We start from the raw sequence: 17,156 nt of genomic DNA, 5'->3' as shown, positions 1-17,156 counted from the left end.
TGAATCTCTGAAGAGAACTTATTCTTCCCACAGGTGGATTACTTGCTGGGAATGTGTGTGAGGTTTCAGATAGAAACTTTCTGCCCTGGAAAGGGAAGATTTACCAGGATGCACGTGTTGCTTTATTCTCACCCTATATATAGGGGTAGTTACTGATCCCTTATAGTATCTAAAAGTTTGTTAATTAAAAAAATTCACACAACTGGTGGTTTATGCATTTATCAATCAAGTATGAGGAAACCTCAGTTCCATTTTCATACTTACATCTCCCTAAAGAATAAAGGATATGCTGAATGGTCATGCATCAAGAATTATAAAATGCAGAAAAGACAAGGCTGTATAGAATTTCTCCTCCAGGTCAGCAAATTTTAACATTGGCCATATATTTGCTAGCAAGTTTTACAAAATTGGAGAATGTTAATTGTCTGTGTTTCAAACCAAATTAGATGCTCCATTTATTGTAATATCTTTTTCCCCCTGCTGAGTCTCTCACAAGTTCTGCCCTGATTTATAACCACTCAGTTCTCAGAATGCCATGGTTAGATCCAGAATTTGTTGAATTATTTGAGGAAGCTGCCTGAAAGCCAACATTTCTCTGAAAATATGACAGATTAGTCAAAAACTTTGAGTCTGAATAGCAATGCCAGGCTGTAAACCTCTGAAATATACAACCCAGCTAGTTAAGCTGGGGTAGACGGGTTAGGGGAAGCAGAAGTCTGTCTTTGGACTTAAAAACAAAAGAATTCCACCACCAATGAAAATATGGTTGGGCATTAATCCAGGCGGAGTGACTGCATACACTTATCTGAGCCTCCCTCTTGTGCAGAAAGGGTCAGTTTTATCCCACTGTCCAAAAGGAGCAGCAGGGTGCCATTTTGTGGGGGCAGAGGAGAGCTATCAATCCTTTCAGTAATCATAGGATCTGCAAATAATAACCTACGGGCTCCTCTGTTCTAACCGCCTTCCAGTGCAGGAGCATAACCCCTTTTGTATTTCTACCAGCATTTTATCCGGTCTGGCTTTTCATGTTCCATGGGACAGAGTCTCTGCTCCTCCCCGGAGGAATTATTCCATGGCTAATAAGTCTCATGGCCAGGAGGTTTCCTCCTCTAAAATCTCTCCTACTGTTCTTAGCTAACTCTCCTATTGCTAAGCCACTGTAAATAATTCCTCTGTATTGTTGATGCATCCCTCTCTACATACATTCATGCATAAGGTCACCACAATTTCTCCTCCTTCAAGAGTTTAGTTATATTTTAAATACTTAATTCTTCAAGAAAAATATCTGTGCTCCATTTCCACTGCAGCCCTTCTTAATGCTGAATTCCCCTTCCTGTCAGTACCATTTGGTGCAGAGCATTGCCCAGATGATATTTCAGGTGCAATCATAGCACCTTACTGGCAGAGAGGTTATTATCGCCCCCCTTTTTGACATGAGTCTGTACACAGCCCTATTCCACCAGTGTGTTTTGGTGCATAGATTTATGTATGACAACCACAAACTGAGTAATAAGACAAGCTGTGAATGCTGAAAAGGAGTTCGCTGTCATTTGTTTGTTAGATGTTGTTGTAAACTTCAATAGAGCAGCAGTAGGTAACGGGCTCTCCCATGCCTGTAAACAATTCTTTGAGACTCAGCACAGTGGCTCCTTCATATGCATTTTGTCATTTAGGCAGCAAAAGACATGAGAAAACTTCAGTGGAAAAGTCTAATTTACATTACACAACTAGCTAACTCTGGACCAACACCAACTCTACCTCCCTCCCTCTGACTGGATAACTGTTTCAGGTTATCTTTCCACATTTTTAAGTGGTTTACATTTTTTCCTAACTAAAGAATTTTTTTTCAATTTCTCCATCTTCTGCTGCAGTAGTTCTGTAGTCTCACTATGCACTCAGTTCCTCCCAGGCACTTAAATATTGCTCATAAATGTTGATACTAAGCTCATTACTTCCCCTCTTCAGCCACCAATTAAAATACCAGTTTAGACCCACAAAAATTCTTGATCCTAGTAAACATCATTAAAGATATCTCCTACTAACATAGTATTTTCCCAGAAGCCATAACCTTTGCTTTTGCCTTTCCACAGGAAGGACGTTGTCGGAGATGCAAGCTTTTCTAGCCAGCCCTTCTTCAAGAGAAGAACCATGGTATGTGGAAAGGATGACGTATCCAAAAGTATGTTTCATTTTGCATAATCTTAAGACTTCACAATACAAATATCTCTGAAAGTCTTTCACTAGCTATGAAAAGATCCCCAGGACTCCTAGCTAGAATAAGATCCCTGCAGTTTTAAGCAGTGATTTCAGAAAGAAGTAGAAACAGATCTTGAGAGCTCAATTCATGCTAAGAAATTACAGACTGGTTTATACACAACTGCTGATCATTTTACCATGGTTTGTCTGCAAGCTGAGTCATGTGTGAGTGGTTAGGAGTTTATTCCACCCAGGCAAGAAAAAAAAGGAAGGATAAATTGTTGCTTTTAAGGGAAGGAGGCAATGGAATTGCAAAGGAAGGGGAGAAAAGTAAGAGCAGAAGGGACAGAAGCACATGACGTGGCAGAGAAGTCAATTAGTTGAAACAAAAGATGGTTGAAGTAAAGAAACTGTAAAACTGATCTCTTAGTTTAGGGTTAGTTTTTAATATTTCCTGTTAAAAGCTGGCAGTTAGATCTTACCATATCATTGATCTTTTGTAGGACTAAGGATATACCATTTGTTCTAGTGTGTCTTTGTTTAGTTCTTTATTTGCCAGCTTTACAGGGCTGTACTGAGAACAGACACATGTTAAGGATGTGAAGAGCTCAGGTGCTATAATAGTTCCCTGGGCAGAAATTTAGGTAGGATGTAAAATGCCTAAGCTCTAGCTATTTACTTCTGACAGGCAGGATGCTCTATTACTCTTAAGCTATATTCCTCTATTGCTTTGCTAAATGTAGAGAAACACACTGCTCTTGCAAACTGAACTCCAGATCAACTCAGCTATAACTAGCTCTGACAAACCATCTGGTATCTTACTAGCACTGTCTTTATATTGTTAGAGTAAAATTATCCTAATCAGGACTGCTTCTTTCTACTCTGCAGAGATATTCATCTTGCTTCAGGCCTGAAAGAAAATTTCATTTGTTCTCATAGTCCTGTGCTAAGGCCTCTCCAGCACCACAGTCCTTTCTTGAAACAAGGGTTATGATTTCCAGAAGGTACCAGGTGGCCAAGCAAATTAAGGTCAAAAGTCGTGAAATCTCCATTGCTGATACTGGATAATACAATATATAGAAACTTGTTTAAATCACATGAGCTAGCTGCAACTGCCGTAGTAGGTCTTTACATACTCCATCTGAGCTACTTCTGATTTCTGGACTGGCACATGAATTTTCACCCTGCAGCTTACGTTAAGCCTTGAGTACTAGTATTACAGGCCCACAAGCACTCATCTCACTAGATCAGTGGCCAACAACTTCCTGATTCAAGCTCTAAGACTGTCTCCAAGTTTGCATGAAGAGAAGTCCCATGTACGAATCCAGCTGAATGTGAGAGGTTTGGTTGGCTCTTTCAACTTTGTTTTAACAAAGACAGTGGCATTGTTTTACCTAGGACAAGCACCTCAGATACCATGTTTACTAATGACTGTTTCTTCAGAATTTCAGTTTCCTTTCATTGCTCAAGAGAGCACAGTGGTTTCAAGCTCAGGTTTCTCCTGGTTTCATGTCCTAGGATTTACTTCTCTCTGGGTTTAGGATTATGACTAGGAGCTGGAGAAGACCTGTGTCCTTGTTAGGCCACTAGCCAGCTTAGGCAGGCAGCCTAGCAGGTCAAATCTTTACTTTGTGCCTGGGCTTCCCCACCTATAAAGCTGGGGAAAGGGTTTTAACACACCTCTGTAAAACATCTTTTAGCTATTAGGAGTACTGTTATTGGCATAATAATTGGAGACATTGTAAGTGTGGAAAATACTCTCTGTCAGTTGAAGAAAGGAAATCATGTGAAATGGATAGTTTCAGTTGCCTCATAGTAAAACGCAGTTTGGAAACTCTCATCAACATAATGAAGCAATGTGGGGAATTTGATACTGAGGCAAGTAAGAATGATGCTGTGTAACCGAACTGCAATGTGGCATCCTGATCCACATCAATTCTGTTAGTGTTTCCACAGTCCAGAATTAAGAAAACAGGGCTTGGTATTAACTCATGCTTGAATTCTAGCTACACATAAAATAATAATGCATCTCATAATGTTCCCAGCCAGTTCCTCAAGTAGAGAAATTTTAACGTGCACCATCCTTGACAATTACAAAGCTGAATATTGCTTGGGCTTCAAATTTTTTGTAAATCAAGCTTATGTATGAATGCCTTATAACCCTCTTCAAATTAAAATATGTTGGTGATGTCCAGGATGCAAATTATGTGAGGGCAAATGTAACATGCAAGGACAAGAACAAAAAATTCTTGCAATTTTGAAAGACTCTTGGCTGCAAGTGTCAGCCCAACTACAGCATGTAAATACCACACTGCTGGAGGAAATTATTTCAAACTTCTTCTGCCTGGATTCTTTACTTCTGCACAGTGTGTGCTTTGTCAGAAGGGAGAAGATGCCACAGAAGCTTTGTACTTGGAAGACAAAGCAATGCATCAAAGAACCGCTCCGTGTTTTTAACTATGCACACCCAGGTGTTACTGCAAATGCAGGCAGATATGAGTAACCATCTATGCTGTAGGCTGACATTGAAAACACAGAAGATGATACTAACTTGGAGCAAGAGCAATGGCACCATGCACATGTGCATACAGGCACCCGCCCACATGAGAGCACTAACATCTTGCACCCATTACATATCCTGTGATAGAGACATAATCTAGTTAAAATGGAAATGTATTAGGAAAGTCAAACAATTAATTGATCCAAGAAAGGTTGTTTCATGTTTTGTGTAAATCAAAGCTAAAAATTCATTTGAGGGACACTGCCATATTGTAGACTAAACAGAGTTTGGCATGAGCGCAGGGCTTGGTGTGGGTGTTAAAGTTGTTCTGCACTACACATGGTCAGTAATCCTCAGCAGAAATGTTAACTCCATTTGTCAGTATTATCTTTATGTCAACAGTAATGCTTAAATATTTACAATAGACATAGTACTCTGAGGGTTTGTAACGCAAGATAAATCGGAAAAATGCTAACAAAATGGATGGTACTAATACAAGCCCTTGGCACTTCATACTCTTCAATTTATATACAAGAGGGTTTGCCTGAAAGTTGGATTTTATTAGGCTCTATGGTTTATTTGCTACCCCCAAGCTTTTACTAAAATGAAGCAGAAATTTGTATAACCATTGTAAAAACAGAAATTTATTAGGTTAATGATGCATGAGGACTGGGTCCACAAGAAAGAGGCATAGATTTTTACAGATATGTTCTGGACCAGTTTCAGTCTTGATATAAATGAGTATGAATACTGTAGACCTCAAACTGTGTTGCACCTGTTAATATACTGGCGGAATTTGGCCCTGTGTCATCAAAGAAATTATAAATATGCAGTATATCTTTTTTTTAGATAACATGTTCCATATATAATATCACTCCAAATGCATTACAAGATAAATAAAGCAATTGTAAATTTTGCAAATAATAAGAGAGAGAAATAAAAAAATAAGTAGGGAAAATATTTTTGGAGCAGCTCTGAAAATAGAGGAACAATATAATGAAATGAGACAGCCTTCTTCGTTACTCTCCCTTTTTCAGATTCATCACCATATATTCTTCTAATGGACCCTTCTACTGAATGCTGACTGTGAAAGCCAAGCATTTGTTTCAACCATGCATGATTTTTGTGTCACCCTTAACCTTGAACCTTTTCCCTGTTTGCCTTTCTGATTTGAAACTGTCCCTCAGGAATTGTTCACCCCTATACCTATATCCTCCCACTGTCTCAACCACAAAAGTCCTCCCAGTATTTCCTCCTGTCATAGTTCACCAGATAGCAGCACATGAGGAATGTCTCTCCTATTTTGACATGCTGGTTTTAACAAAAAAAAAAAAAGTAACCATGTTTTCCCCTGGATCAGACAATTTCACTTTCTATTTAGCAGTATTTACAATAATTTTAAGCCACTTTCATAGATTTGTTGTGTCCTACATGTCGTTATTCCTCCGTACCATTTTGCTCCACCACTTTCTACAACTAGTCTATTATCTGTTGTCTTGCTACTACTCATACCAGAACCTGCCATCTTGAAAAGTTTATTTGTTTCTCCCTGCCTCATTATCTGCTCTTGCTTTGAAGTCTGAAAATGTTTTGGGCTATAATTTTTTAGATATTCTGAGGCTCACAGGAGGACATAGATGACATAGTGCAACAAAATACTCTGACACAAAAAGGATTTCATCTATTCCACTACTTTTTTCCATTATGATTGCATACCACTTCATTGGGTACAAATCCTGTATGCTTTGCTCACATAGTTCTTGTTCATCTCCCTGTTTCCTCAACATTCATAACCTGCCAGTCATCACTTGACTATGCTGTTGTGTAAATCTGAATAAATAGTCCAAATCAATAATAATTAAAAAAGCAACTGAGAGATTAAAAAAAAAATCCTGTGCAAAACATATTACACTTTCAGAGATGACTGACCTAAAAGGTTTTGTCAAATGAAAAGCAATTCAATGTCAAACTCCCCAAAACATTTCTGTCCCTGCTCCAAGAGAGTATCATTTCAAGGGACTAAACCCTGAGAGGAAGCAACAGAAGAAAACACACTTCAAGGCATCTATACTGGACTATAGTATCAGAGAAGAGCTTTTATGTCATCAATTTCCAAGACCTCAACCTATTTCCACACACATTTGGTTTTTTTCCTTCCTCTTGGTCTCCCCTGCCCCCCAAAAAATCTGCAATGCTTATCAGTTTCAAGCTAATATACATTTGCATCCCCAAAGATTCACATACTTTTAAATAGAGCTGATCATAGTGAGAAAAGAGTAAATACGATGCAGCCCCTTCCTACTTACACACACGCATTTCCTACCTATAGAACACTCACTGTTCTTTAATTAGGAAAGCCAGCTGGGATTTTAAAATTTCTTTGAAGGAAGCACAGAGCAATGTTTAGAAAATGTATGAAATCTCATCTTGTCTTTGAGCTGTCACTCAAGCTTTGAGTCTTTTGCCCCATATTCTATTCCCCATTCTTATTCTGGACCTGTGATATCAGATTCCTGTTTCTGTAATTTCCATCTTTTGTTCACAAGTCTATTCTCTTCACAATAACACTATTCAGATAAGGTATGTCTCTGAGTTGTCAGCTACTACTTTTTTTTTCCATTCTTGTAAAGATCCCATTAGTGCTTTGGGATTCTGTGATACAAATGTACAAAACAAGAGTTTTCTGCTGAAATATTGCATCTCACTTTTCAGTACTGTGTCAGATAGCATTAGCAGGGATTTTTTATATTTACCTTGCAAATGATGGAAACCACTTTTTGTTAAACAAAAGAATGAAGGGAGCCCAGCAAAAGATATATTTATAGTACATTGCTTGTGCGTTATGGTGTCCTGACACTGGAGGAAAAATGTAAGAGGATTATTCCTAGATAAGGCACCTTGCAAAAATAATATATGCATGTTGTGACACTTTGCCCATATAATCATTATTCAGTTCAAAATGGTATGCTTTCAAGGTTTAAAAAGTAAAAAGATTGGAGTAATGACCTTGAACTGCACAGCAAAAGACACAGCATATCTTTATTATGTCTCCTCTCAGCACAGGGATTGTATCTTTTTTTAGGTACACATTGCCCAGCAAAATGGATCAGCACTGCTGCAATGTAAGTAATAAATCTCTAAGACACCCCACTGTATTTCAAATAATTTTAATAACAAGAACAATAAGAGGCTGATGTTTTGTACTCTAGATCTTGGACAGAAATACATGGTGCATATTTATATAGTGAAGCCCCAAGACCTACATTCCTGATTCCTTGCTAGTCATTTGTTTTGTGACTTTCAGCAGACTATTTGTATCTACAGATATGTCATCTTATCTACCTGTAACATGGGAATGTTACCGTTTGCATCAAAAAGACTTGATTCAGAGGTGTAATTTTATTTAACAGTACTTGAGATTCTTGGATGAAAAAGATTTCATCCATGTTCAAGGTCTGCACTCCAACTATTTATCAATTAAAAAAAAAAATTCAATGAGGTTCCACAGGCATATATTGTTGGATGAAATTTACAATTCAACAAAGCAAGTGGTGTAACTAACACTAATTGTGTAGTTTCAAGCTTTTTTCAAAATTATTTAATGTTTTCATAGTGCTTATAACAAAAGAATAGTGATTGAAAATTTGCTACCAGACATAACCATAGCTGAGTAATTGTTTTAACACTTATCCAATAGCTTAGGACATGAAGTAATCAAAGTAGTCTTCATCTGTAACCAAACTGATAATAATTTTGAAATATATTTGTTAAAATGTAATACCAAGATCACATTTGTTTAATAGCCAGATATTTTCCTACTAGTTTATCACATTTTAATTTACAAAAAAATAAATAAAACTAACAGTTCCCATACAAAGCTGATCTGTATATTCTAACGGGGCATCAGTTTACCTTAAAACCAATTTTAGTTTTTAGAGTAACAGAGCCCCAGGCACACCTAATTGCAAGAGCAAGAAAGGGCATTGAGGTCACTTACTGTAAACAGCTGAATATTTAAACAGCACCAGTGACTGATATTTTGTGGATATTCAAAATTCTAAATATCTAAATTCTAAACATCTAAATTCATACTTCTAAAGTCCATGAAAAACATAATTTGGGATGCACGGTGTACATCATAGAAAGACATGTTTCAACAAAGTACTTACTGAATTTAGTTACGTGGTATTAAACTCAGCTGCATTAAGAACTGAGGTTAAGCTGTGCCTGAGTGCTCTGCTGAACTGGGGGTAACCATCGCTTGCACTTGCTGATGTGGAAGTCTGGTGTGGTCAGAGCTGAAAACGTGATTCTAACAGCTTTTTTTTAAGGAAAATAAGCTCCAATAAGCACTCTTCTGAGCAATGAAATATGATTTCTTTGGCCTTACTGACCCTTTTTTCTTGGTCCTCTTGAGCACTTCTGGTCTCAACAGTCAGCACTACCGAGACACCAAGCAGAGGAAGCATATCTGCTAGTCATGGCACCTACTCCCTGGCAGACTCCCGCAGCAGTTGTTGGCTGTAGTTTCGGCTTTATCTAAGGATATGTCACATATTTAGGCTGTTATGTGATCTATCTTTGCTGCTTTCCCCTCCTAAAAGCTTTCTCCATTCCCTGAACTTCTATACTTTTTTCACATTTGTGAATTAGGTGCCATATGACTTGCTCATAAAATAGCTACATAGGCTGTTTTACAGCCCCAGGGTGGGAGCCAGGGCTCTCCCCATGTTTGTGTGCATTCTGCCTCCAAGCAGGGAAGACAGGAAAGCTAATGACTGTATGGGCACATCTATATGCTGGGACTGTGATTTCAGTGGAGGAAGGTCAGACGTGCAAGCGCTGTCTCTTGCTTGCTTTTTAAAGCCATATTGCTGCTTGCCACTCAAGTAGGAAGCTTGTCACACATAAGAATTGTAAAGTAAGGACACTGAGAAAACTATTTTCAAATGCTGATCTTTGGCCTGTCGCCCCAGAGCCTGTCAGAGCCACAGAAGCTGCATTTGTGGCCTGGGCATCCATACGCGCAGCATGTCTCACCCTCAATCCTCAGGGAGGATTCAGGAGCACATTTGATTTGTCATGTCCACAGCCAAGGAGCATTTGCAGGTCCAAGTCAAAGCCTCAAAGGCAAAGGAAAGCCTCACCAGTGCACATTGAAGAGGATCCTTTTGATCCCCGAAGGTGCACTAATTCACTGCTGAGGAGAAAACTGTCCTCCTGTGTATTTGGGAACATGCTATGATCAACATCAGACACAGCTAGATAAGCAGAAAACAGCGGCTAGTTTCTTTGAAACCCAGCTTCATACTTGAAACTATACTAGTTGGATAAAACAGTAGACTTATCAAAACACACTGAAATTAGAAAAAATGCCATTTCAACGGAGACTGAAGCAGGCCTGAAATGATCATCTGAATACCTGCACATCATTTTGTGTATGTGCTAACTATAGTATTCATTTTTTGAAGGGGTTTGGCTTTCTCATTCACCTGCTAAGACTTTTGCACAGACTCTCTGAATTCATTCAGGGACAAATCCTACTTCTTAGACTTGCTCCTACTGCCAAATACTATGACAGGCGGTGAATTTAGTCTCCAGTTCAATCTTTGGGCTGTTCTAGCCCATCAGTGTAAACACAGCCATTACGATTAATCTTAAGGATTGCCATAAAGGTAGAGGGGCCATTTAGGGAATGTTGGTCTGATTCAAACTTACTTTGTCTTTTTATTTAACTACAGTGCACCTTGAAAGAGGCCCTAAATTGGCACTGGCTTTCCCATAAATTAAATATGGGACTTCTTCTAAGCTTTAATATGTTCTGAGAAGATTTTATTTTGTTCTAACAGAGTGATCAATGAATCAGCTCCATTCAACCCTTTATACTTATATAGAAATATTCTGTAAATATTTACAGATAAAAAGAGAAAAGGAACTTTATAAATACACATTTCGGAGTGGGGGGTGTGCTCTAAAATTTTACAGCAAGTTACAGGAAATATCTTAGAAAGCAGGAGATAGATGTAATTACAGAGTATGTGCAATTCAGTACCTTGTCTTTACCAAAGACAGTGCTCTTTCTGGTTGGAAGTGGACCACATCTCATACTGAGTGATTAATTTGTTACGAATGAGTAATTCCATGAGTTTTAAGTTCCTTCTCTACTTATCACACATCTGTGAATAGATCATATTCACTGAACTTACTTGATATTCACTGAATTAAGATACTTGCTTAGATCATCAAGTATTTTTGCATATCTGAGATTTGAGCTATGCTACTGAGTTGTGATCAGTTGGATGAGTGACCAAACATGTGATGTGCTTGAAAGCACAGATCATGCCCACTCAAAACACTTGTTGGTCTAATCTATTCTCTGCTTGGAAAGGAACTCAAGAATTTCTACCATGCATTTTCTGCATACACCTCTAAATGGTTTTCTCAGTAAAATCCCATGATTCAAATGCATGCAGGTTCAGATAAACTGTCCAGAAAAATCCACACGTTATTACCTGATTCTTAATCACAATCAGTTGAAAGCCTGTTTTAAATGTTAAGATACATGATTCATAAAAGTGTGTCAAGTAGTTCAGTGCAGGAAGAGAAGGAATGTGCCAGGATGGGAAGGGAGCACTCTAAATTACAGAGCAGACTATGGTTTTATACATATATCAAGCAGAAAGAAGCTTCCAAGGCACAGTAGTCCAGTATTTCTTGGACATTCTAAATATCCTCTGGAAAGGTGATTCATTTGCCTTATTTTGCACTGAATCCAGAAGATAAGGAAAGAAAACTGGAATTTCACTCCTAGAACCTGATATGACTTGTGTAAGAAATGAAGTAGACATTTTTAATTATTTGTATCACCCAGACACAGAAAAAGTGTAGGACTTTTTTCTTTTCTCATCTAGCTGATGATAAAAGCAATAATCAGGTAAGTGCTGAAGATACGGTGTTACAGTAATGCACTTGACCCAGTGTATGCACTTCAGTGAACAGAAAAAAAAATGCTTTTGTAAGAAAAGACAGAAAACCATGGAAAGTGTCTGAAAACACTGGCATCCTTGATGGGACAAATGTTTTTATACAAGTCAGAAGTATTTTGGAAAAGGAGACTGGAGTTCTGCAACAACCATCACTCCCCAAAGAGATGTAAGTAGAGCCCAAAACAGTCTAAATTCAGTGCTCAGAGAGAAAAGAAAATAACTGTAATGCAAGGGCTCTTGGTAGGGAGAAGATATATGTATTTTTCAGATGGCAGTCTGACAATGTTCTCTCCCTTCTTGACTTAGATGTCCCAGGAGGCCTGACAATAAGGATTATATATAGAATTGACTGAACCATCTTAAGTATTTGTTTTGCAGTAATGATCAGCTGGGGTTTTTTGAGCTGTTAACTGTGAGCCAAATCTTGCAAGATGACTTCAAAATTTCAAGCTAAATTTCCTTTGTGGAGGGTTTCAGGCCACATCACAGTTATACTTGGTGAGTTTCCAGCACCAAAATAAGTGATGTGCAAATAGCCATACCATGGTGTTGAGGCATCTGTCACACATTTTCTTTGGACACATGAATTTCACATAGCCTCCAGTTTCCAAGTCACTTCTAGTAACCTATTTGTTAAAAAACCTTTCTTTCTGTGCTCTCAGACACACCATCCCACAGATTACTTCAAGCACTAGAATGAAAGACCTTCTGCCATGCCACTTTGCTTCTCTGCATCCTGTGGAAACACAGTTTACATACAGAGTCAGTCACAAGCCCTCAGGACTTGACACTAAGGAGCAGTACATGCAAATGCAATGTACTTAGAAATAAATTATCAAATATCTTGCATTTGTAAGAAGAAAATAAAAAAAGCACTATGAGACTATGCTCTCTTTTGTTCTTATTCTATAAAAAGATTGTATGTAGATGGTTTTTCAAAAAAGGATACATGGGTAATAACCTCCATGTGGTTAGACAGGAAAGCCCAGAAGAATTAATCACATCTGCTGAAACTGTAAATAATTCCACTTGCAGTGCTGTACGTCTGGGAGAGACACACAAGTAAACGTTGCATCAGAGGCAGATAAAACCACAATGTTCCACATTGACCCAAAGTTTTAAGAGCACCAGTCTGCCAAAATTGTCTTGTTGGCTTGTGGGACTCCTTGGAGACCACTCAGTTACTGACTGTACTGCCATTTCTAAGACAGAAATTTCCTCTTTCCAGGAGCTATCTTTGAGAGTTTATCTGACAGAATAGGCAATTTTCTGCAATAATTTGGAATGAAAATCTTTCTGCCCTGCTTTATTGTCTGCCTTGTTCTACTCCCTCTGTACTTTTTCATATAGTTCTCCTCAGTCAGTTTATCACTCCTACATATTTAAGTTTCTTCACATGATATCTATGCTACACTGAAAATGGAAGGGCTGTGACATACTTGATGGTAAAGTGAGAGCGGCTATTTTATGCTCCTGGCTTTCACAAATGATTGCCTTCAGTGGTGAGCAACATGAATATTTTACCAACATATCAATGGAAAAAGTGTTCTCTGGCCAAAGTGAAAATGCAGCAATTTCTGTTGCTAGAATCACAATAGCTGAAGTCATTCTCAGCTAGGAAGCATGGTGTGGAAAGATAGTGAGTACACTCTTCTAGGTAAAATCTCGGCCTTGCTGGAGTAAAGATGAAAACTATTTTTTATCTCAATAGAGCCATGATCTGGCCTTTTCAGAGTCAAAAGAGGTTAAGGCTTTGATTAGCCAGCACTCAAAATACAATATAAGATTGGTAATAAATTCTCTGTTCTAATTTCACTTGTAATGTAACCTCAATTTTGTACATTTTACTTAAAAAGAAATTAGTGCTTTCTATTTTCTTAATATAAAAAAAATTAAGTATAAAGAATTTCTGAAAACCAGAAATTCAGTGACAAAGTTTGTTACATGAAAACTGACTGTATAATATCTCCTGCATAGGGAAAAACAAAGCCAACACCCTCCACCCCACCCCCCCATGCTAGAAGTTGTGGGCGTGGGTGTGTGTGTATGAGGCAAAGTATGAACAGTGTAGACACTGCACTTAGCTGAAGGGCTGTGGCAATATTGTCATGAGGTCTAACTGTTCTTTGAGTCTGTGTGTTACTTTTAATATTTTCTTGATAATGAGTTTTGCTTTTAGTCTGGGAACCCCAGGCTGTTAACTAGCCTTCAACCAGTATCAGATTATTTTCATGATTCTGTTTCATTGAAAATAGCAAAATCTAGCAATAGATTTCAAGGAATTGTCAACAAAAAAAATACTGTTAGTAAAGCAGAAGGTGTTTATTGACTTCAAACAAAAAAAAGTTGCATACAAAAAGAAGCCTATAGAAAGTGAAAACTAATAGTATTTGGGAGGATTATAGAGGAACCTAAATGCATATGGACAAGCCACTATGGTACACATGTGAAATGAAATAAAACTACAGGTCAAATGTGGGCTGAAAAGAAACTATCCCATTTGTTCTAGAAATCCATTAGGAGTCAGAGGATAACCGGGAGAAATACTGGCTTGCTACCTAATGAGAAAGACAGTAGATACTGAATATACCATAGATCATAGCATGTAATGCTTATTTTGTTTCAGATTCTTCTAAAAGCCTCAGTCATGTTTACATTATCAGAATTAATACCAAAGAGTCATTAGATAAATTAGATTATTTCAAATAATCTAGATTTGAAAGCTAGTCCTAAGGAAATTCGAAGTCCTGTCTGGAGCACTTATCACAGTATCCAATAATCTTTTAAAGCCTGCAGGGATCAATAAGGTTCCAGAAATGGGAAACCTTATGTCTATCCTTAAAATACAGGGGGAAAAAAGGAGTCAGAGAATGTTAGGCTCGTCACTGAACTTCACCTTCCTGAACTTCACCTTCCAGAAAAAAAAAAAAAAAAAAAGAAAGAAACTTGGCAAATATCATGAAGGTAACAGTTTGCAAGCACCTGGAAGAAATAAGGAGATAAGCAACAGCCAAGAAAGACCAGTCAAGTTCCTATCTAATTTTCTTCTGTGATGGGTAAGAGATTGTTTAGATGGGGAAAAAGCAGAGGTGCTTTCTGTCTTAACTTCAGTAAGCCTGTTTGTTGACACTGCTTCCAATGATATTCTGGGACAGTGTGAAGTTGTCTGCCGCCTTCATTTCTAGCCATGTCGTCCACTGGACCAACACAGGCTGGTTTTCAAAATGCTATGCCTGATCTAATAAATCCTAACAGATTTGACCTGTTACAGTTCACCACTTGGTCAGACCTAATCTGAAAAAAGTGACTAAAATGTGGGAGCACAACTAGTAAGAAAAATGTGCACAGGCAGCAAAAAAGCTAGCAATTAATAAGAAAGGCTGGATTGAGCCTTATAAAGGAGTCTGTCCTAGGGCTGATACCATAATTATTGGCCTGGAGGATGAAAGAAACTGTTTTTCAAATTTATAGTTAAGATCAAGCTTGAGGAATGTGATAGAATTCAATATGATCTTGCCAATTTGGAGAAATGGTATAAAAAACCAATACAACAGACAAGGGAGTGACAACAGTCTTAGGGAGGGATTATCCACTTTAAAAATACAGGACAGTGAGCAACACGTAGCAGATCACAAGCTGCACATCAGTCAAAAGTGTCATGCTAAGAAAAGACCAATTCCAGTTTGAAGCATTTAAAGAGCAGTTTAGCCTGCAGAAGTCAGAAAGTAGTCTTTCCGTTGTGGTAAGGCCTCAGCTGGAATACTGGCTCAATCACTTGCAGAGGTACATGGGCCAGATGAAGGAAAAATCCAGAGGAGGTCTGCAATGATAAAGAGACATCTAAAAAATGTGACTCAGGAGAAGTGATTGAAAGACCCTGGGACTGTTTAGCATAGATAAGAGAAAACTCGTGGAAAACAGAATAATAATCTGGCATCTAGGCTGTTGCTAGGAAGGTCAATAGGAGAACAAATGCCACAAGGCATATTTGAGAAGGCATTAGGATAAACCTTCTAGTACTAACCACTGTCAATCAGTTGCCTGGGGAAGTTGTGGTATTAGCCTCACGGGAGCATTTAAGAAGAGTTTAGACAAATATCTTTAATGAATGACATAAACCGGGAATGGACTGAATGACTTCTTTCCATTTCCCTGCTCTGAGTGTGCTATCACTGTTAATATATATCCACTGCTTAGAATTTCGGCAATAGGTCTCTGAATGGTACAGAATAAAAAATGGCTGTAACTCTGTGTCACAGGAGAGATCCAACTGAAAAAGAGCTAGAGCAAGACCCAGACCCAGGGCACCAAGAAGCCAAAATCCTAGGATGTCATGAGCAATCCCAAACAGAGATGGCACATTGTAGTCACTGTTGGGCAGCCCTTGACAAATACTAACAGCAATGAACAGACGTAAATGATACAAACTGAGGAGCTGTCATAACAATAGCTAGATGATCTATCACAGAAACTACCAAGTGGCTTGGTAAAATATCACTCCTTTGGACAAAAAGATTGAAAAGTTACATAGCTTAATTTTTTCCACTAGCTTTTCTACAAAGACACTTGGCATTTCTTTGCATGGGAAGCTCATCAATGAAAGGTTGCAGCAAATACAAGAAGCTGAACCAGCCTCTTGTGTTTTTGGAATAGTCTGGACAGTTATATAGATCTAGAAATTATAATGGCCTACTAACCTACAATTACCGGGGAAAGAGGATTCGTAAGAAAGGAAGAAAGTGGTTAAGGATAGGATAAACAGATGTCAAATAAATATTTTATTGTTCCTTTTCTGCTTCTTTTATTTTGACTAGTCTGTTTTACTGCACCTTCTGAATGTGTCAGAAGCTATATCAAAATAAACACCCCTCCACAGAAAGGTGAAAATGCCCAGAGGCTGCAAGAAGTATCTACGCTCTTTTTACGTAGGCTCTATGTTAAAAAGTCCCTTACACATTCTAGGATTACAATAAAGTGGAGAAAAAGACTAAGAATGTAAGACTGGACACATAAACCACTGGTCTCAATAGGCAGCCAAGATCTGATGCTGGGGATATTAAGTGATTCAGGCAGGGGAAAAAAATGTAGTTTTCTTTTTTTAAAGGATAAGGTAGTGGCAAGACTATTCCTTTTTTCCAGAGAAAAAATGAGAAAAGCAAGAAAAGTGCTGTTGGGGGAAACGAGCAATCAAAGGTAGCGAGTATGGCAGTTTGAAGGAGGTGACAGTACGTAAGAAAAATTAAGAAATGAGGTCTGAAGGATCCCCCAGAGTGAAGTTGCTGATGACATTTAAATTCTTGCATCAAATTAAACAGTAATTTGGAACTGGGCTTCACTAAATCTGTATATCACAGAGTTACACACTTAGACATTCCTGAGACACAGATTTTCTATTTATAAACAGAACTCTTCATGACTTTACACATTTTAGCAGTGGAGTGAAAATTATTAAAATGCTTTGCATTTGTATTCTG

Source organism: Pygoscelis adeliae, unplaced genomic scaffold (assembly GCF_000699105.1).
Source record: "Pygoscelis adeliae isolate BGI_AS28 unplaced genomic scaffold, ASM69910v1 Scaffold320, whole genome shotgun sequence".
Classification (NCBI taxonomy): Eukaryota; Metazoa; Chordata; class Aves; order Sphenisciformes; family Spheniscidae; genus Pygoscelis; species Pygoscelis adeliae.
This window is presented reverse-complemented; position numbering follows the sequence as displayed.